Source organism: Euprymna scolopes, chromosome 14, assembly GCF_053919585.1.
Source record: "Euprymna scolopes isolate OS-2025 chromosome 14, ASM5391958v1, whole genome shotgun sequence".
Classification (NCBI taxonomy): domain Eukaryota; kingdom Metazoa; phylum Mollusca; class Cephalopoda; order Sepiida; family Sepiolidae; genus Euprymna; species Euprymna scolopes.
Window position 1 is genome coordinate 108433046 of NC_136495.1, and position 23179 is coordinate 108456224.

At 34.4% G+C, this 23179-nt stretch overlaps 1 protein-coding gene, 1 long non-coding RNA gene and 1 pseudogene across 8 annotated transcripts in view; 2 read left to right on the forward strand and 1 right to left on the reverse strand.

The window, feature by feature from the left end:
• LOC145293210 (myosin light chain kinase 3-like) overlaps nt 1–23179 on the forward strand; it is a 410867-nt gene that overhangs the window by 250635 nt on the left and 137053 nt on the right. The gene's annotated exons all lie outside the window — the stretch shown is intronic.
• Nucleotides 1–23179, reverse strand: part of LOC145293211 (uncharacterized) — a 269161-nt gene that overhangs the window by 1474 nt on the left and 244508 nt on the right. Inside the window, exon 3 of the long non-coding RNA XR_013869693.1 lies at nt 15982–16124. This is a non-coding gene — a long non-coding RNA (uncharacterized LOC145293211). The remainder of the gene's footprint in view (nt 1–15981; nt 16125–23179) is intronic.
• On the forward strand, nt 8407–8519 carry LOC145293500 (U2 spliceosomal RNA; annotated as a pseudogene).

Sequence of the window (23179 nt, forward strand, 5' to 3'; positions counted from 1 at the left end):
GCGGGTTGAAATGAACATTTACATTTCAACTTGGCGACATATATATGTACGTGTTAGTCATCCCTCCATCCATCCAACGATTTTACTCGTTATAAAACATTGTTCGTATATGATTACTGTTTCCTGTTAATTTCAGTGTTATGTGAGCAGTAGTTTAATAGTTTATCGGTTAAATATTTACAGACGCACACATACATCTACTGTTTTATTTATATAAAATATACAAACAAGTACATATTGATATTTATTGTGGGGGTGAAGGATGTCATCGTCATTATTATGAAATGTATTTCATTCTTATTTCGCGGTTCACTGCAACTCACCTATATCTACTCATAGTTGCTGCTTTCACATTACTCCTTTAAGTTTTACGCAGTCTGGAAACCGTATTCACGTCAATTAACTAATTCGCATAGATCTATACTTAAAACTTGAAATTCGACTTGTACAGTCATGCTAAAAAAAAAAAAAAAAATACATAATATAGGTTCACATTTTTCTCAAGCTTGTCAGACGACGGGTTATTTACAAACAACAAGCATATTTCAGACGGAAATATATGTCACAGAACTCCGGTCTACAAGAAGAACAATGTAATTTAATAAGATGCGTAAATGTCTAACGTAGTTTCTTCATAAACGTTCTTTTACTTACGTTTCCTTACATTGAAAATGGGGTAAATCTTTGGAATAATCCGCTTTTCTTTTAGATTTTTGTTTGTATTTTCATTGCTATCAATTATGAATTTTTAAATAGGGCTCTCTTCTTCAACATTTCAAAATGTCTCTTCGTTTTTTGGTTATTCAATCGATGAACATATTACAATTAAACTTCGATTCATATATTCTAGACTGGAACAATTCGGGTTTCGAAAAAAACAAGTGAAGCATCCATGGTCCCCCATGAGTGCACAATGAATGAGGCATAAAAAATGACTAAGTTCAGCATTCCCCCCCCCGATCATTTAGCCCCAAAAGTCCCCAGGGGACGTCAAATCCTGGCGAAAATGAACAAACGGTGCAGTTTTAGGCATTAACATATGTAAATTTGAGTTCTGCACCATGCAAAAAAAGAAATGACTAATTCCATCATTTGTTCCCCCTCCAATTTAGCCCCCTAAAAGTCGCCAAGGCCTTAACATATTTAAATTTGAGTTCAACACTATGCAAAAACTGCTAAATAGACGCACACAGAAAACTTTGGACAAATATGGTAAAATAGGCCCAAAAAGTTCTTATATATATATAATTATAAAACTCAAATAACCTTGTAACGGGTGTTGTAACCCAACATCCGGTTTACGACTTCTAGTTGCGCATGCGTACATAAACAAATAATCAACGTGAAAATAAAACGTATTGTTTTACTGCGTACGTTTTCAGAGTCCCAATTGTGTTTTTCGCGTTTAAATTACCCAAATAAACAATTGTTAATACTTTCTGCATTTTTTTTTACATCGTTAATTTCCGTATTACATTTTAATCATTTTAACGAAATTTTCTTACAAATGAATCTACTTTAACCCGTTGACAACCATGAGAGCATTTTACAACGGCGATTTACCCACTGCCTTCTTTTTTTTTTTTAATTTATTCTCCATTTTTAATACACCTTTCTTAAAAAAAAAACTCATCCAGTTTCTTCTACACTACTAACATCAATGAATAACCCCGAAAATGTTGTTTTTTTTTATTTGCGTTACAAATAAATAATCAACGCGACAATAAAACGTATCGTTTTACTGTTTTTTTCGTTTCGTTTTCAGCGTCCCAATTGTTTGGGGTTTTTTTTACGCGTTTAAATTAAGATATATAAAAATTTGAATTTAACTTTAAGTATTATGGTATCTGTTCAGTGCATATCACGCTCATACATTAATTCCATAGCTAAATAACATACTGATCCAATGGGTAGTCTAGTATGTATGTGTGTATATATATATATATATATATATATATATATATATATATATATATATATATATATAGTAACCGTATTATTTTATTTTTTTTATTGGGGAAGTGGTATTATCTACTGGAGAGCCATGTATTTAACAGCTGCCCTGTTTTTAAATCTCCGAAACGGCTACATGGTAAGCTGATGATCCTCGTTTTCTATTTACAAAATTTTAGTTATGGTTTTCTGTTTTCATCCTTATATAGTTGATGCTCTTTTCTAATTGAAGACTCTTGAGAAATCGGTTTATCCAAGATCTAAGTTTATTTCTATTTAACAATTTCAGTTAAGGCCCTTTTTTTCTTCTCTCATCCTTATATAAATGAATTCTCTTTTGTAATTATAAACTTTTTAGAAGTCGGATTATGCGGTTTTAGCTTGACAAGTATTTCTTTGTGAAAGTTTGACAATGGAGTACCATGGATTGGAGCTCAGATGAATACTTACCATCAGTCACCTAAATGTTTTAGAGTGAAATAGTTTTCGGCTCGCTTAAAAAATAATAATTTAGTTTTGTTTTGTTTTGTTTGTTTGTTTTTTTTCATTTGGGTGTGTAGAGCGGGGTGACGACAAAAGATCACCAGTATCATCATCACCAGCAGCAGCATCGTCGTTGTCATCGTCGGCAGCGGTTTTTATGTTTTGATATCTTCAAGTAGACCAGACTGCGCACTGACATGAGCCTTCTCATGACAGTTTTGCGAGCCTTACAACTTCCGTGTGTGCTCATAACAAATTGAAAGTGGGTGATTTGTTTTGTGACACTAGCATTAAAAGATTGCGTACAGGACCAACGGGCTCCTTTCACTTCTCCCATCTTTTTCTAAACATATTACCATTCACTCCAGCTGAGAAACTTCATATGCCCCCTTGACGGGCAACCGTCCTTGATATCAGAAGGCTAACAGGTGTTACACCTTGTCCATAAGTGACCTGGAACTTTGCATGACGTATTATATATACCAGCCTACTTGAATACATACAACGCCTAGTATTCCGAAACGATCACCCATCTAGATACCTCCATTATATGTGGGGATGGTGTCCTTGCTGCTTCAGCGGCTTGGAGACTGGATAGAAAGTACCTATCAAGGATCCGTTCTTGACACTCAGCGCGAAAGGTGCGGAGCTAGGAACTGCCCTGTACCTGTCGGGTTTCGGGTGGGGCAAGTTTATTGCTTATCGCCTGAAGAAGGGAATGTTGACGGGGAGGCCCAGGCAATTTTTGTTGAGACACGAGTGCCCCTTCTCTAAAGGAGCTTGCCTATTCTCTGCTTTCTGACCTTGTGTCACACTTTGCTGTGGTGGACATCAGACAAATAAATATCCACCCATCTGGTACTGGATTAACTTCGTTGATCTGATGGCCGGTGTGTCAACGCGATTATATCGTCGTTACATCATTTATTAATCTTCCCCATTCTCTCTCCGCATGATTTTTATACTTTGTTATTTTTCTTCACATCTCGTGTTTTTAATAATTTCCTGACACATCTGATCACCTTCCTCTTTTTATTTACTCTTCTTCCCACTCCCCATCTGGCATCAATTGAAATGAATGGCTCTCGTCTTCAGGAGGCCTCAAGTTTTGACAAGCTTCTGCGCTTGACCGTTACTCCTGATCTTAAATGGAACACGTACATCAAATCTGCTTGAAAAATGGTGGGATCTTTCTATCGATCCAGTAGATATCTCACTGCTGATGCACTTCTCTATCTATAAAAGAGCCAGGTACGTCCAAGGATGGAATACTTTTGCCACATCTGGGCAGGAGCTGCTAGAAAGGACTTGTCCTGCCTTGATAGTTCAAAATAGACTTCGTAGCCTTGTGGGAGATGTCCTTTTCTTTTCCCTGAAACCTCTATCTCACAGAAGAGATGTTGCGAGTTTTTCTCTGATGTATCGTTATTTTCATGGAAAGTGTTCGACTGAGTTTCAGTCTATGGTCCCCCCTCGTCAAACTTTCACAAGAAACACTTGTCTAGCTGAAAACACTATCAATAATTCCCCCCACCCACTCGTTATCTGTGCCTAAACCTAAACGTAAATTCTATGAACAAAGCTTCTTTCTTAGAACTGCACGCCTGTGGAATTGTCTTCCGTTTTCCTGCTTTCCGGCTGACTATAATATGGGTGTCTTCAAGTCTAACGTAAACAAGTTCTTGATCAGCCGTTCCATATAAGTTAACAAATTTATCGAATTTCCATTACTAATGATTACTATATTGTCCAATTTCTACTGCACACTCTTTAACCCCTGTCCTCGAGTGGCCTCTTGGCCTTTATAATGTGGTGACGCCTGTGTAAAAAAAAAAATCTTACTAATCCAACCCACGCCATACATCATCTATTATTTTCAAATTACAATCGTCGCCTCAACAGTTTGCCTTCCACGCAGCACCGTTTTAAAATATTGAGTTTTCTTCAATAAATCCCCATTTTACCCAATGAATATGGTCGAACTAACCGAACGAAATATCTTGGTTCTGATTTACTGGGTTTATCCTTATTTCTACAATTATGTTGACATGCTTATCCAATATTCCATAAACTAATGTTTACAGGGAATATGAACTGGAATAGATACATTGAGAGCATTGCCAAGGCTGCTGCAAAGAAGGTTGGCTCCCTCTACCGTGCTAGAAAACTACTTATGCCTGAAAGTATCCTGTACCTCTATAAGGCCAACATTCGCCCATGTATGGAGTACTGTTGTCACATCTGGGCTGGTGCATCTGCTGCTTGTCTCTCGCTCCTGGACAGGGTTCAAAAGAAAGTCGCCAACCTGATAGGTCCTGAACTGTCATCTAGGCTTCAGCCTCTGTCCTATCGACGAGATATTGCATCCCTCTGCCTGTTCTATAGATACCTTAATGGTGAATGCGCTGACGAACTGCAGACACTTGTACCTCCTCGACGTCACTACCCCCGACAACCCCGACAAGCAACTAAGTCTCAACCCTTTACAGTAGAGATCTCTAGGTGCAAGAAAGCCTTTTACTCCAATAGTTTCTTCCCCAGAATTGCAGGTCTTTGGAACTCCCTTCCGGGATTCTGCTTTCCCAACTGCACTGATATGCAGAAGTTCAAGTGTAATGTGAACAAACATCTTTCTACTCATCTCCCTTCATAATGTCCCTTCAAATTATGTCTCTGATAGTAGCCACCTGCTTCAAAGTGACACTGTGCCTTGTTTGGGGTGAAAATTGAATAAAAAACAAAACTAATTTTTCACTTGAATGTTTACTAAATGAACAGAAGATGATGAAATAAAATACATTTTATTTAATTATTGGGTTATTTATTTTTATGAAATAAGAATTCAAGCGTTACATTAAAATGTTACTATACCGGGCAAGACAGGATATATTTAGCCAGTGTGTACACACACACACACACACACACACACACACACACACACACCTACCTATCTATCTATCTATCTATCTATCTATCTAAGTGAGAATGTTTGTGTGTGTGAGAACACTTGGGAGTTATCGAATTTTTATCTGTGTCAACTTTTGGTGCTGGTCTAATGTAAGGTGTTCGGATTTTAGCCGCATTTTCGCATCGCGAAAGACTAGCTCTGCTAGAAACCTGCAGCCGGTGTCGCACAATATTCCCTTTGCAAAAATATTCCCCTTTTTATTGGCCGACGAAAACTAATTAATTTTTACGTCACAATATCCTTTTACAGTTTATACAAGTTTTTATATTTTGTGAAAACTTGAAATTCACTTCAATTTTTTTTCTGAAAAGGAAATAAATTAAAAAAACTAAAACTTATACAGAAAGACGCGCTCTGTTCACTTGTAAAATTAAAAACTTGAATTCTGATGAATTAAAAAAACTTTTCACGTTTTTAATTTTACGAGTGTCCAAAGATAAGTTTTGTTTTATCTTTTTTCGAAAAAAGAAAAAAAAAACGAAGTGATTTTCAAGTTTTCAAATAATGTAAATAAAAACTTGTATAAATCGTAAAAAGTAATTATTTAGTTTTTAATTATAACTCAACACGAACACAAATGTGTCGGTCATAAAAGGGGATTATTTTTATACCACACTGGCGGCTAGTTATTAGCAGAGCTAGTCTTTCGTGAGGCGAAAATGCATCTAAAATCTGAACACCTTACAGGAGACCAGCACCCAACCTTTTAGGAATGCGCATGCGCGGCCGTGAAACATGACAATTTTATGTTAAGAATAAGGTTTGAAAACACTTTGTAAAGATCGTGTCAAGCTGGCCTAATGGTGATCGTACTTGACTCGCTTTCTTTCAGTTTTGGTTTCGATCTCAGTTTGAGTATTTTTTCTTACTTACAAGTAGTGGACTGTTTACAAAAAGCATAATACAGGCATGCACATGTTTTAGTTTCTGTATGAATTAAAATATAATATTTATGCGTATTTTACGATCGGACAACGCTGGGCAGCCTGCTAGTATATCTGTGAAAGTGAGAATGTATGGGTGTGTGAGGACACTCTCAATCTAATCTATATACGAATTTTTGCTCTACATACTTGAAATTTGGTATATAGGGCATTCAGACACATAATTGTAATTGTAGAACTAAGAATAATTGTCCACGTAATTGAGAATATTTAACTGCAGGTGTCGTATACAAATGTGAGGTAGCCACTGCAAATAATGCTAACGCTTATGTTGGTTCTGCAAGCACTACATTTAAGAACAGATACAGAAATTACATGTGCTCATTTAATGTCGAATCAAATGTGCAACATGATAAACCTCTCACTTCTTCAGCGAGACATATCAGGGAGCTAATTAAAAAATAATTATGAATTAAAATGGTAAATTTTAGGTAAGGTAAATACAGAAGAAAAAAAGATGTAATTTTTGTACGTTGGAATCTTTCTACACAGTCACATCAAATGATGATTTGCTAAATAAAAAACACGAAATCATTCACAGTTGTATGCATAGGCTAGCATATATCTCATTCTATTTCAAACTGTCATGTATCGAAGAGAAATAATTTCAACTATAATTTCTTATATAGAAACAGTAGGAAGTAGACCTTAGAAAATATTATTGGTAGAATATAACTAAAATTAATATAAATACTGTCTAATAAACACCTTGTGTTAGCATTAAACTGTGGCTAACAATAATATTCGGAATTAATAAAGGGAGCATCGGTTTATAAAAAAGAACGGAAAATGGTAGAGTAATAGGATATAAAAAAAAAAACTTGCGTATAAATCTGAATGCATTAACGTAGAAATTTAAGAGATAATTTGTGGGGTAATGTGAAAGGTGAATCCAGGATAATTTATAGACAGTAAGAAGGTTTTTCAATAATCATACTCGTATGTATATTTACTTTTTCAGGGTCACTGTGATTTCTTACAAGTTTTACGACAGGAAATTTATATGTACTTACTAATTTTTACAGATTCCTAGTTATGTATAAGTTATTTATCTTCATTGAAAATAGCCTTTATGTAATTTGGTAATTTGATTTGGGGAAATGATTGCGGATACGGGCTTCACAATTGAAGAGAAATAAGGAACAAAATAGATCTATAATATAAATATCACCTGTCTGTTTACATGTATGTATGTATGTCTGCCTAAAACATTCAACAGAGGCGATTTTCATGAGATTGGTATCGTTTTGAAGCTCGATCCTTCGGACAACAAATATCAAAAGATTTGCTAAAAACATTAATTCCTTCATCCTCAACTGGGCAGTTTCTACCCTTTTTTTCGCCCATATTTTCGAAAGTCATCTCCTCTTTTCGATTGAGTAGCCTTAATTTAAACCTACGTCACTTCCGGTTTGGCGATAGGTGCAACAGCAAAGACGTGACGTGTTTTTTTTTTCACGTTTTTTTTTTCCTCCTTCGCGTTACGGGTTCGAGCCTGCCTGCATACTACCATTTTTTTTTCTCCAAACACCCGGGCAACGCTGGGCATCCAGGCTAGTCTAAAATAAATACAAACATGTATGAATATGAGCATATCACGGTAGGTTTTCATGAATCTTAAAGATTTGTGGATTCCTATATGAATTTTAAATCTGAACTTTTAGAAACTTGTAAAAAAAAATTAGGATTTATGCCACCTGTTGTATAATTCCCTTTTTTATGAAAATAATAAAATAATCATATATTAAGTAATTTAAAATATTTTTTTAATAATAATAATGTTGTAAAAAGAAGTGTAGTTTTAAATCTTAAGTAAATATTTAAACTTACTTCAGATCAACGTCGCTATGGATATGAGTTTGCTCTGAGATAAGTCGTACTTATTATATTATTACGCTTATCGCTCCGTCCGTTATCATGCTGTGCATCCCTAAAAAAGGAAAGTGGAATATTCCAAAAAGTGGAATATTCCAAATAAACCTTGTCACCCTTGAAAAGGAAATTGAAATATTAAAAAACAATTGGTGTCGCTGTTGAGGCAAAGCTAATAAAAATGATTTGTCTTTCTTGGCCTTTTGGCTAAGATCAAAGTGTAGTATCTGTTCAGGTGCTACATTTCAATTTCTTCTCTCTCAGTGGAAGAGAAATCCTTTACGACTAAGACAATTTTTTCTCCACGTTAAAAAACGACCCTGGTGTGTAAATCTGTCCCGTGGGAAGGCATTGTGAATAGGTACTATGTTTAATGTAACAAAGTTTTAATATTAAAAAAGTGACTGGAAAAAGTTATTTCTGATTTAATTACAAAATGCCCTGGAAGTGTCACCCCTGATTAATTTAAAAAATGCCCTGGAAAATGTTCGTTCTGATTATTATTATTTTTTTTTTTTTGATTACTTGCCTCCCCACAAGGGCGAAATTGGACCTGAGGTCGGTTAAAATTTAGGGGAAACCAGCTCCCCAAAAGGGGCTATCTAGTCAATAACAAAAATAAGAATTGTATCAATAATGAAGGATTTCTCCTCCATTAACCAAGACCAAAAAATGGGGGGATTTAAGTCACTGGAATGCTGGAACTTATAGTACACTCAGACATTCATGTTGAAGCAATGGTTACCTAATCCCTAACCGTGTTAATGTTTTTTATGTATTACTTTCGAAAAGCTGCTGAAACAGTTTATGATTTAAACATTACTTTATTTCAAGTATATTTTAAGCAGTGGGTTACGGGATATGAAGTCAGTCCCGGAAATTACTCAAACCATTTACGATTTAAACAATACTTTATTTCATGTATATTTTTAACAGTGGGGTGGGAGATATTAAATCAGTCCCGAAAATGGGTGAAACAGTTTACGCATTACACATTGCTTTATTTAATGTATATTTTTAACATTGGGGTGGGAAATATGAAGTCGGTTCCGGAAATGGCTGAAGCAGTTTACTATTTAGACATTACATTATTTCATGTATAGTTTTAGCAGTGGGTTTGGGATATAAAGTCGGTCCCGGAAATGGCTGAAACAGTTTACTATTTAGACATTACATTATTTCATGTATATTTTTAGCAGTGGGTTTGGGATATAAAGTCAGTCCCGTAAATGGCTGAAACAGTTTACGATTAAAGCATTACTTTATTTAATGTATATTTTCAACAGTGGTGTGGCGGGCATGAAGTCAGTCCAAGTATTGAATGAGATGTGCAAAATGATTGTCGACATAAGTAACATATCCAAGAATTATAAAAAATGACGAAATGGATTGTTTGGTGTGTTTGAAATGAAATAATCATCCCAGATAATATATCAAAGTTATTATGTTTGTAGTGGGTGGTTGATAATGTGGGTTAAAAATATTAAAAATAATTGTCGACATGTGTAACATATCAAAGAATTAAGAAAAATGATCGAGTGCGAGTTAATTGATAGTTATGTTTTTATGAAATAATCAGCACAGAAAATATATCAAAGTATTTTTTTAGTAAGAGAGGGTGACGAGGATGGTTTAAATTATAAAAAAATTATTGTCGAAATTAGTAAGATAGCCAATAATTACGAAAAATGACGAAATGCGATTTAATTGATTAGTGTGTGTGTGTAATGAAATAATCAGCCCAGCAAATATATCAAAGCTGGTTGGGCGACAACGTTGGTTTAAATTATAAAAAAATATTGTCGAAATTAGTAACATATCCAAGAATTACGAAAAATGATGAAATATGAGTTGATTGATGTATGTGTTTGTAATGAAATAACCAGCCTAGAAAATACATCAAAGTTATTATTTTAGTAAGGTGTGCGATATGGTGAGTTTTAATGATGAAAAATTATTGTCAAAATTAGTACTATATCCAAGAATTATTAAAAATAAAAATGATGAAATGTGAGCTAATTAATAGTCGTTTTTTATAAAATAATCATCCGATACAATATATCAAATTTACTATTTTAGTAAAGGGAGAGGCGATAATGTGGGTTGAAATTATGCAACATTATTGTCGAACATAGTAACATATTCAATAATTATGAAAAATGATAAAATATGAGTTAATTGATCGGTGTGTTTGTAATGAAATAATCAGTCCATGAAATATATCAAAGTTATTATTTTAGTAATGGGCAGTACAGTTTTAATAAAAAAAATAGAATATGATTGTGCCTTCATTCATGCTGAATAGAACGCTCACAGCATGCTCAGCAACAATATATTGCATAGGAAAAATGCTGCTGTGAGTTTTAATGTTGCATTTATTTTCTCTCTGTTTCTGTATGCTTTAGTTAATTCATCTATTTAACTCGAGTCTATTTATTAATATCGCTAGTAAATATATCCTTGATTCTTAATAGCTTTAGTTTATATAAATATAAATATACTAGCGAGGGGTTTTGCCCGACTTTGAAATACGCTTAAATATGATATTTTAATTTGTCCACATTTCGTATATATTATTATAGAGTCGTGATTTCAAAAGTAAAAAAAGAAGTATTTGGGTGCCATCAGCTAGAATTGAAGTCTCACTGAATATTCCAATTTCTTATGATTTTCTTATAGTAGATCACTTGTTGGGTTTATGGAAGCATACAATACATCAATTTTCGTCTATGAAAATTAAATGAGGAATAAAGAAGAATTAAAGAGAAAATAACTATCACAGCATAAATAAATAAACTTACTTCAGTTTTTATATGCAACTGGAGTCGGTGAATGATAATTGAAAATGAATTAATAAATCGACTTGAAATAATATTTCTAAATATAACAATGAAGATAATTCAATTCCAACATACAATAACATGGAGCTAATTATTAAAATAGATTTTCTTTAATGTAATATGCAAATGATGTTACTCCTTGGACGTAGCTTTCCTTTGAATGCAAAGTATATTTAGAAATTATGCTGGGACGTGTGTAAACGCCTGTTTTCAGTATGAAAATTGATCTTTGAAACGGTGTACCTTTTGTACATATTAATCAAATTGTGAACAAAAACAGGAATACAACTAATATATATATATGTGTGTGTGTGTGTGTGTGTGTGTGTGTGTGTGTATATTTTATCATAAGTATGGATGAATATCTGATTGCCATGCTTCTGGTGATATTTCGTAACATTATATTTGTAATAGACACTTTGGTTTGCTTCCTCCGGACATGAGAAAAACGTACACTCCGGAGATGGAATTGGCGAAGATGAGTTTTAATAAGAAATGTGCCAAAGTTGTTCGAAGCACATTTTCATTCGTTTCTTTGTCGACAACCAGTCAAAGTATCCGTCTTTACTCGTGCACCTTATCACGTTTTTTTTTTTTTTCGATTCTTCGTTTTTTTATTTTTCTTCGTTTTTATTTTTATTCGTTTTTTTTTTAAACGTATCATAAAAACGATGAAAAAAAAACTGACATTCTTGAACATCTTCTTTCCAGTTGAATTTACTTCCACATGCAGTCTAAAAATAGGCGAATAAACAAATTGAGTGCTATGCCAAGCGCACTTATATTTTTCCCATTAATTCTTCCGAATTTCTATAAAAATGTAAATGTTTGAGAAGGATGTTGTAGTTTGCTTGACCCATTGTGCTTTGTGTGAAAAGAGTTGAGCTTGAAGGCTATATCAATGCAGTTATTGGGAAACACGGTGGATACGAGTTGGCATATAAAAGATTAATGACAATATTAAAAGGAATTTTGAATAATTTTCAATTATATTCCGTTTACTTACCAACTTAATGTGTCGTACATGATTGAAGGTGTTGTTGTCTATAATTTTCGAGAGTAGTATCTCTTTGGAGGAATAAAAAAAAAAAAGAAACTGTTCGGCGAGATTTTTTTTCTGCTTTGTTCTTTTTATTGATACGAGTTGTAATAGATTTAAAGTATCGTTAGGAATTATTTTAACTTTTTTAATATGAGTAATTTTTAAATGAGTAATTTTGGCGTGTGCTTATCCATCTTGGGTAATGATAATAATCTAAGGGAGGTAACTCTGTGTGCTTAGATTGGTTCCTCTGCTAAAGTGTGTACGGTAATATGTATATGCATATATGTATATATGCGTATGCACACACACGAACATATACACATGCATATATGTATCTTAATTTCATTTATTTATTTTACTGGTCTTCCAAATGTAAATTCACCCGTGTCCGTTCGTCTGTCCGCACTTTTCTCAATAACTACGTCTTGGAATTTTTTTGAAATTTTGCACAAACATTAAACATGATATGAGTAAAAACAAAGTAACAGAACAGAATTTCCGGGAAAACTCCGGTTGGCTTCTAGAGGTGCCTTTCGGGTTAAAATGGATAAAATTGACACTTTTGTGCGTATTAAAAAAAAAAAAAATTGATGTCTTGGATTTTTATAAAATTTTTTGAAAAATTGTAACTAACTGATTTCTACATAATTTTGTTTGTCTATACTTCGGGATAACTCTTAGGCGTGCCTCAAGGTCTCTTTTAGGGCTAATAAAAACACTCCATTTTTTTTGGACTATTTTACCATATTTGTCCAAAATTTTCTGTGTATATCTAGTTAGCAGTTGTGTATGGTGCTGAACTCAAATTTTAATATGTTAAGCCTTGGGGACTTTTTTGGCTAAATTTGGGGGGGGGATGATGAATTTAGTCATTTTTTTTTTTTTTGCATGGTGCAGAAGTCAAATTTACATATATTAGGGCCTAAAACTGCACCGTTTGTTCATTTTTACCATGATTTGACGTTTCCTGGGGATTGGGCTAAATGGGGGAGGGGATGCCTCATTCATTGTGCACTCACGGGAGACCATGCATGCTTCATTTGTTACATTTTTATTTGTTTCCTTTTTACGATAGACGAGGAAACTAAAAATTTCAAAGAAACGTAACGCGGATAATATCCAGTTTGATTTCCTTTCCAATATGTTTGTCTAAAAATACCCGAAAACGGTCCAATCTGTGAAACGAATTAATAATCTTGAACTTTTTCCAAGTTTTTATGCATATAAGTTACACCTTAATAGCATCGTATCTGTTACATCAATATTTGATTCTGCTTATCTACTTTGACTTTCCCTTTTAGCATGTTATTTTTATACTAAAAAAACGTCTTGTCTTTTCCTTTAGCTTAAAAATTATTACTGCTTCGAAAGATTGTTACTATGGTTGTAATATAAAATGATATACCGTACTTTAAGGGAGATAAATCTTCGCACCTTAAGCTATGACACATTTTACTCTATAATATATACGAAATCTGCAATAATAAAAATATCATAATTAAGTGAACTTTACGACCGGTCTACGCCTGGCGTCCCTGCTAGCTTAGATAAATACTTTTGTGGTTTTACAAAAAAGCTACAATAATATCGGAGCCTCTTCATTTACGCTGAACATCTACAGAATGCCAACATGAATATATTAAATATGAATGAGTCCCCTGTGGAATTTCCACAGGTCTTGCTAATTTTAATTAATTCCCTATTAGTTTTTTCGGTTTTCTCATAGGATGATCACATTCAGTTTAACTATTACGTGTAATTATATTCATGCAGATATTCTACATGGTTTATACTTGTGTAATATTTGCGTAAAAAGCTTATAGTAAACACAAACCTCTTTCTATATATATTCATGTATGTGTACATATATATTTGTTAAAAAATTTTGCTACCAAACTCCTGTCAGTTTTTGGTCTACAGATATGAAACTTCATATATAGGGTATTCGAATCTATGCAAAACTTTGTGTTTTAATCGGGGAAATCGGTAAAAAAGTGTGGAAATTAAAGAAATAAAACTTACCAGGTTAAGGTCGAACGACGGCATTACGAATATGCATGCGCAACGTAGAAGCTATTTGTTCATGCTTTAATTTTTAGCCTTGCAGCAAACATGTTTTCATAGTACACTCATTAACGTCAGTCATCAACTAAACATTTTGGTTTCGATTCTTGGCGGTAGCGCACGAGTCATCTTTTTATTTTTTTACTTTTTAAATCATTGCTATATATTGGGTCTAATATAATTATAGCATAATTATAAATACGAAATATGTAGTAATAAAAATATATGTAAGCGTATTTTACGACCTAGCAATGCTGGGCGGCCTGCTAGTATGTGTGTGTGTGTGCGCGCGCACACACGTGTATATATATATATATATATATATATATATATATATATATATATATATATATATATATATATATAGCAGTTTTTCTCTATGGCGTATTTCATTAAATAAAATAGACGTTTTTTTTTGTCTATTAATTCTATTTTCGGTACTTCTCAACTTCGGAATAACCGTTTTCATTTCTGCGAGAACTGGTTGATGTGAAGTCCGAGTACTTTCCAATTCTTCAGGATTCATCGTCAGGTATAAATTAACCTAACTTCTTTTGAACAATTTATACAGTTTTTGTTGTCATTGTTTAATTATTAATTTTTTTTTTTTACATCGGTCAATTAATTTTTTTTTTTTTGTCATTGGTTAATTATTTTTTTTTTTCATTATATAGTAATCCTTTTTTTCCATTGATTTTAACCAATGGAAAAAAATAATAATTAACCAATAAATAAAAAAAACTGTATAAAATTGTTCAAAAGAAGTTAGATTAATTTATCCCTGACGATGAATCCTGAAGAATTGGAAAGTACTCGGACTTATGATAAATATTATGATTACATCAACCAGTTCCCGCCAGAAGTGAAGACTGTTATTCGGAAGGTGGAAAGGATCGAAAATAGAATTAATAAACAAAAATGTTTATTTTATTTAATGATATATACATATGGTAACTTTACAATCGTAGCTTAGAAAAAAGAAAATATATCGTATTTAACTAGACTTTTATACGTTTATATTTTTTATATATGTATGATTTTATATCACCTTAAATATTAAAAATGTTAATCAATTTAAATGTAAAAAACGCTAATAGTTTTTGCACTGGTATAAGACTTATTCTTCTAAAATCCGTATTCCTTAAATAACCACTAAAAGTAGAGCCGGATATTTTTAATGCTAACTAAAAAAGCATAACTATAAATTATATTGGGAAATTCAACATAAATTTGTATAATGTGATAACTTATTTTATCTCGTTACCCCTTTTACCCATGGCAATGATATAATCCTATTAGATTGGTTTTAATATAAAAAGGTAATGTTTTGGACTGATACTTTCGGAGATATTCTTGGCCTCATGATGTGATTTTCCCTTGCAGGGTGGTCACTGAAACATATTTGCATATGTGTAGCCACTAGTTTTCATATTCAACATATTCATATTGCTCTGTCTAAATATTGAGCACTCTTTGGTTGACACATTTTGTTTTTGTTTAAATAACTAATCAATACTACCAATAATATATATATATATGTATATATATATATATGTATATATATATATATATATATATATATATATATATATATATATATATATATATATAATGTCCATAAAGTCTGGTCACACAATCTACAGGGTACCCAGAAAGTTTGGCTACATAATGAAAAACTTTTTTTTATCATTATTAAGTTTGCTAAGACTTTAAAAATATTGATGACATATTGGTAAAGCGATGATGTTTTATTCTTGGTTTAATGTCATGTAATACTTAAAAAAAAAACATTTTTTTTTTAAAATCACTAACCTTGTTCTGGATTTTAGAAGATGGATAGGCGGTACTAGTGCATCTTTTGAATCAGACGTTATTCACTATTCGCTCGACTTTTCCCGGAGCATGACGTCAACAGCCGGATTATGCTGAGCGTCGCCGATGAAACCATAACAACACTTCGTAAAAGAAAATAGCAACATGTTAAATGCAGAAATATCAAACAAAAAAAAAAAAAAAAAAAAAAGAAAAACTCCCGTAATTTTTAATTTTTATTAACTGTGTGAAGAAAATATAAGTGTTTATTTATTTATTTATTTATTTTTTGTCAAATAAATAAATTTTAAGCAAATGTTTTCAAGAAAAGGTTTAAAGGAACAAGTTAAAAAAAAAGTTTGTTTGTTTAAAAATGTGATAATTTAATTTTTTTTTTAAGGAACATTGGACAAGAACATTTTTCGTTTTTAAGTATTTTTTTATGAAGAAAAAATGGAATAAACTTTTTTTTTTCTTTTTAAGTTCCATTTGCTTTGTAGAGGTATTCGTGTTATGGTGATCTTTTTTTTTTTTTTTTTTTTTTTGTTTTTTTTTTTTTGTAAAAAAAGTTAAAACAAAAGTCGGTGAGTTTTTTGTCCCCCGCCCTCCCTGAGAATGAGCGAAGAAGGTCCCAGTCTGGATTGCTGTTCACAGTCGACACTTCCCATTCATACATCTCCAGCCATAGTCGTCAGTAATGCTCCCTATTTTTGCTAGGCTGCACTTGTGACCATATCTTGCACATTGTATCGTTGTTGCCAGTAGCTTCCGCTGTTGACAAAAGTTAATTACGGCGTCCGGATGTCTGTAGTCATTCTAGGCAAGTAGGATGTAAGTATTTTCTCTTGAAAAACTTACCAAAAATCAAATCCAATCAATACGAAATTTTTGTCGATTATTAAGTGAAGAATGAACTTTGTAATGGTGTACTTTTTTTCACAATCGATACTTATATATATATATATATTTGTCTACAAAATCCCTTTCTTTATTTGTGAGTACAAATATGCTCAGAAGAATCAGCCGAAACTGAACAAAATATATTATATTGTAGGGAGGGTGAGGATTGTAGATAAACAAACAAAACAAAAAACAACTGCACACATATCAGATTTTAAGGTTGAAAATCCGAACTTTTCTTTTTTATCTTTTGTGTTTTGAAGTTTGAAATTTGTTGAATATGCTAATGATAATTATCTTTCAGATTAGGAAATAAATGTTTTCATTATTTTTTACGAAAAACACTTAGAAAAATAAATAAATTTGAAAAATAAATCAATATTTTTTTTTTTTTTAGTGGGCCTAATATTACTGCTATAGCATTAAATAGGAAATGCTTTGAAGAATTGACACCAAAAAAGAAAGAATGGATAAATAACTGCGCATTTTGCTAAAAATACGATAATTTCTTTCGGCAATTTCTTGTTTATTCATTTATGGTGGCCCAACTGTGATACTAGATGTAGGAGTTGTTTTCAACGCATACGACGCCTACCATTCCCGAAATGGTCACCCATTTGGTACTAGCCAGTTTCCTCGTTGATAAACTTCGGGGGTTATGTAGGCAACACACACACACACACACACATATATATATATATATATGTAACTACTTCATTTAATCACATAAATTAATATACAGAAGTATAGATATAGGGTCTTTATCATAGTCTTAAATGTATGTAGTGTATGTTTTAGGTTGAAAGTGGGGGTATAGTGTGGATGGATGATCATTCTATTTTATCGGTGTGTAAGATATCCATTATCTATGGAGGGCATTTTTTGGCAGATGCAACTGAGATGACAACAGCACTATGAAGTGGTGTATAATTTTGGGAGGGGTATTATGGTGATGATTTAAGGCGAAAGGGCGAATGGCCATATACTAAACAGGGTTGAACAAGAGGAATTACATGGGGCGTCCTGTTCCAGGGTTTTAATTTAGTGATCCTATACACCTTTCTACATTACACTCTATATAATACGCCCTCCCCACTTTATTTAGAATTCGATAAAACTCTCCCCAACATCATCTATAATTTTAGTTGACCTATTTCGTTCCTAATGAATACCACGCTAGACACCGCATCCCCACTATGTTACCTAGCATCTTCTCTACTCTTCTGATGAGAAGCATTAGGCTTCGAAATGCCTTGGCATAAAGAGTCCCTTCTATCCCTCAACTGTTTGTATTCCCTTATTGAATAAATGAACCAATCTATATTCACCAATATATAGTTTTTGTGACTTCATTTCCCATTCCTATTGTTCTAATATATATATATATATATATATATATATATATATATATATATATATATATATATATATATATACTCCTATAAAATCGTTTTTCTTTTGTGTGTATTGATATTTATATTAAACCCCCTCTTTTCTATTTATTGAAAACTTAAATACAATTTTGTTATATATGGGTTGTGGAATTGCATTCACCAGCAAAAGATCTAGCTAACTTGCATATTCTTTTAAACATTCATTTTAATTAATTCCCTATTAGTTGTTTCCGTTTTCTAATAGGATGATCATCTTTAGTTAACTATTACGTGTAATTATATTCATACAGATATTCTACATGATTTATACTTGCATAATATTTGCGTAAAAAGTGTATAGTAAACACAAAATTGTTTCCATATATATTTATGTATACGTATATATTTTTTGTTTAACAAATTTTGCCTACCAAACTCCTCCTAGAGTTTTTGGTCTACAGACATAAAACTTCATATATAAGGTATTTGAATCCATTCAAAACTTTATATTTGGGTTTTAGCCCGGAAAAATCGGTGCAAAAGTATGAAAATTAAAAAAAAAATGAAATTTGCCAGGTGAAGGTCGAACGCCGGCATTACGAATGCTTGACCTAGTAGTTATTAGTTCATGTTTTAATTTTTAACCTTGCAATAAACATGTTTTCATAGCACAGTCATTGACGGCAAAAATAAATCGTGAGCTGAACGTTTTGGTTTCGATTCTCGGTGGTGGCGCAGTAGTTTTCTTTTTTTTTTTACTTTTTAAACATTACTATATATTGCATCCAATCTCTCTTTCTCTCTGTCTCTCTGTCTCTCTACATACACACATATATATATATATATATATATATATATATATATATATATATATACACACACACACACACACACACACTAGCATTTCAGCCCGACGTTGCTCGGATGTTTGGAGGTGTATGTTAAGCAAAAAAAAAAAAAGTGGTAGTAGGAAGGCAGGCTCGAACCCATACCGTGAAGGAGGAAAAGAACGGGGAAAAACGTGACGTCTTTGCTGTTACGACCACCGTCAAACCGAGAGTGACGTAGGTTTAAATTAAGGCTAGACAATCGAAAAGAGGGGATGACTTTCGAAAATATCGGCGAAAAAAAGCGACCCCTCCCCGCAGAAAAGTGCCCAGTTGAGGATGAAGAAATAAATGTTTTTAGCCAATTCTACGGTATTTGACGTCTGAAGGGTTGAGCTTCAAACGATACTGATCTTGTGAAAATCTGTCGCTTCTGTTGAAAGTTTTAGGCAGACATGCAAACATACATACATACATACATACATTTATATATTGATAGCTAAATTCGACCCAAACCGATATCTCGCCGATAGCTTGCCCTATCTCTGAATACCCTTTATGTAAAATTTCAAATGTTTAAACCAGAAATTGTCTGAGTAATTTGGTAGAGACCGCAAAGGTCAAATATTGTTGTACTTTGACCCCTATTATGACCCCTTAACATTTATTGTTTTGGGCTCAAATCAAGTTAAGTTAGATCCATGTCCAAGGAACTTATATCTAAGATTTCAAGTGTTTAGATCCAAAATTGTCGGAGGAGTTTGGTAGAGTTCTCAAGGTTCAAATCGTTAAACTTAGGCTCATTAACAGCCAAATTTCTGGCTCAAATCTCAGTACCCTGTATATCAAATTTCGAGTCTGTAGACTTTAAATTGACATTTATTACGTAGGGAAATGTACACACACAGACAGATACACAGACACGTTCACTTATATATATATGAGAGGTACTAGGGGAGGTTAGACGCAGTCATGATGACGGACTACTGCTGGTCGGTCGCTGAAGAGAGACAACCAAACAGCTGCTCACACACGGGAATCGAAGAAACGCCGATTTATGCCGTGAATTCTGAACTTTTGTGCCATGTAACGCTCATACTTATACTAATATTATTATAATTATGCTTATCACATTTGATGGACTGAATTAATTTGGATACGTGGACTTTTATTTCTTGAGGAAAACGGAAAAAAAAAATCGTCATGGGGTTTCTCAGCTGATGATCCGCAGAATTTTTTTTTTTTTTTTTTTTTTTTACGAAAAATCGATTTTTTTTTTTTTTTTTTAAATTCTGTAGCAAAAAAAAAAAAAAAAAAACTGACTTGATTGAGCAAAACCAAGGTCATTTTCGGACTCAGAGCATTAAAATTAGTCTAATTAAGATGGAAAACCCAGGACGATTTTCAAAACATATTTTTTTGTTACCTAGTGTATTCATATTAAAACCACTCTTTTCTATTTATTTAAATATTTATTTAAGAAGAAAAATCACAAATTTTACAGAATTTTAGGGTTAAAATTATATAAAACAGGCAACTAATTCTTTTTAAATGTGGCATGAGGCCAAAAAGGGTGTGGGGGGAAGATGGGTGTCGGGGGTCGTCCACTTGTCTATTCCCTATCACTAGTTGCAATCACCACAATACCGCATTCACTCTAGGGGTTGGATCTACTTAAAGCCCCAGATGACAATATGTACAATTTTTTTTTTTTTTTTTTTTTTTTAAATAAAATTATATAAAATGGCTTTTTTTTTTTTTTTTTTTTTTTTTTTTTTTTTTGACTTTATATTTACAATGAAATAATGACAAAATGGAAATTGTGATGTGTATGATATATGCGGATGAAATTGTGATGTGTATGATATATGCGGATGATGGGCGGGGATAATGAGAGCCTTAAAAACACCCCAAAATAAAGAAAAATAACAGTAATAAAAAATAAATGAACCAAATAAAACGTTAAACGGTGAATGTGTTAGTATTGACCCACCCTTACCTATTTGATTTTGAAATGCTTCCTGTTTTCCGGTATCGGCCGAAAACAAGGGAGCACTTCCTAAGAGGGAGTGGGCACAGCTACGGACAAAATAAAGGGGGGGGGGAAGGGGTATTCGGTGACCTCCAAGAAAAATAACATCGGGACGGGTTGGGACTAAAATAAATTAATCAGGACTGGGCTTCTTTGGAGGTATCCTAACACCTAAAAATAAAAATTGGGGACATGGAACTCATTTATACCAACTAGCTAAGGGACTGATCCACTACGGGATTATCTTGATCTGGTCTGGGGGTTGCTTTTACGGTCGGCGTGTGCCATGCCTAGGCAGGGAACACGTACTCAAGCTTGTTTCGTACAAACGCACATAAACTAGCGGTGTGAATCCACTTCCTACTAAACTGTGAGCGAGATAACCTCCTTCTATCGCATCTGATTTTGATTTTAAGTTGGTGTTTAAAATACAAAATCAGATCCCGATGAGAAGGTGGCTCCCCCCCACGCCCTATCTCTATACGTGAAACCCACACTACCAGTCTAGCTACGGCCAAGGTCGCTAGGAACATCATTCGTTCCTCCCTAGGCCACAAGGGATCTGCGTTGTAGACAACGGATGCTAAATCCAGGATCGTCACCTGATCGGGGACGATGCGAGCCGTGACCTCACTGACATACTCCCAGAATTCACGGAGCTTGGAACAAGTATAAAAAGCATGTTCTACGGTTTCTAAGCTATCTTCGTCGCACCGTGGACAAAAGGGACTAAATACCATACCAATTCTAAACAATATGTCATTGAGGGGTAGAGCGTTTCTAACCAATCGCCAGGTCAGGGAAAATTCGGAATTGTTAAGGTATCCCCGGCCTGGCGCCCAATTCCACAGAGAGCGAACCTCCCCCTCCGACAGCTGCAGCCGCTCCCCAAGCGGGTCCGAAGCGGTCCCCACCACTAATCCCCGATATAATGCCCTTCTAGGCTGTGCAAGGTCCAAGGACCCTGGCATCGCTCTAAGCGCATTTCGGCATTCGTTGAAGAATCTTGATTGCCCTCTCGGCCTTCTTTGGCATTCAATTAAATGATTGGGGATAAGGTCGGGAAAAGCTGCACCGACTGCGGGACCCCAATCAGACTCCTCAATCAGAGTTCTACCCAGGAACGCCAACCTTTCGGCATTTTTGTGGCTAGCCAGGTCAGGCATCCCCAGGCCCCCATCTTCAAGACGTTGAGTGCAGACCTGTCTACGGACAAGCGGCCGTCGCTCATTCCACAACAGTAAGAAAAGCGCACGCGTTAAGGCCGCCATGCGGACCGCAGGCAGAGGAAGTACAGCCAATCGGTAAAGGATCAGCGGAAACACATAAGTGGCGCATGCCTCCGCCCTACCTTTAAGGGACAATCCCCTTCGAAGCCAAACCCTGACAGACGCTTCGACCTTGCTCTGTACTTCCGACCAGTTCTTATCTAGACATAGACCGGGTCCAAACCAAACACCCAGAATACGGACCGGGCCATCCGTCCAGACAAATGCGCCAGGCAAAGCATTCGAGCCCTGCCAAGCGGCCAACCTCAGGCCAACGGATTTGCTGAGATTGACTACGGCCCCTGTAACTTGTTCATAACGCTTGAGAGCCTTAATCACCGTAATAATATCAACGACGCTCGAAACAAATACGGTGACATCATCGGCAAACGCGGAAACCCTGGCTCGCGCACCGCCAGGAAGAGCAATTCCGCGCAGGGCCGGTCCAGCCACCCTGGTCCTCACTTTCCTAAGGAATGGTTCCAGCGCGAGGACATACAGCAAGGGCGACAACGGACACCCCTGTCGCACCGACCGAGAAACCGCGAACGGCGCCGACCGCACCCCGTTGACCTGCACAACTGCCGTCGGCCGAGCGTACAAAATGGAAATCCATCTGCAGAAGCCGGATCCAAATCCGGCGGTCTCTAAAACAGCCATCAGGAAACGATGATCCACCCTATCAAACGCCTTGGACTGATCCAAATTAATCAGCGCGGCTTCAGTGTCGTCTTCTAAATTTTCTATGACTGTACGTATCAAATGCAAATTATTTTGAATTGATCTTCCCTTCACAGC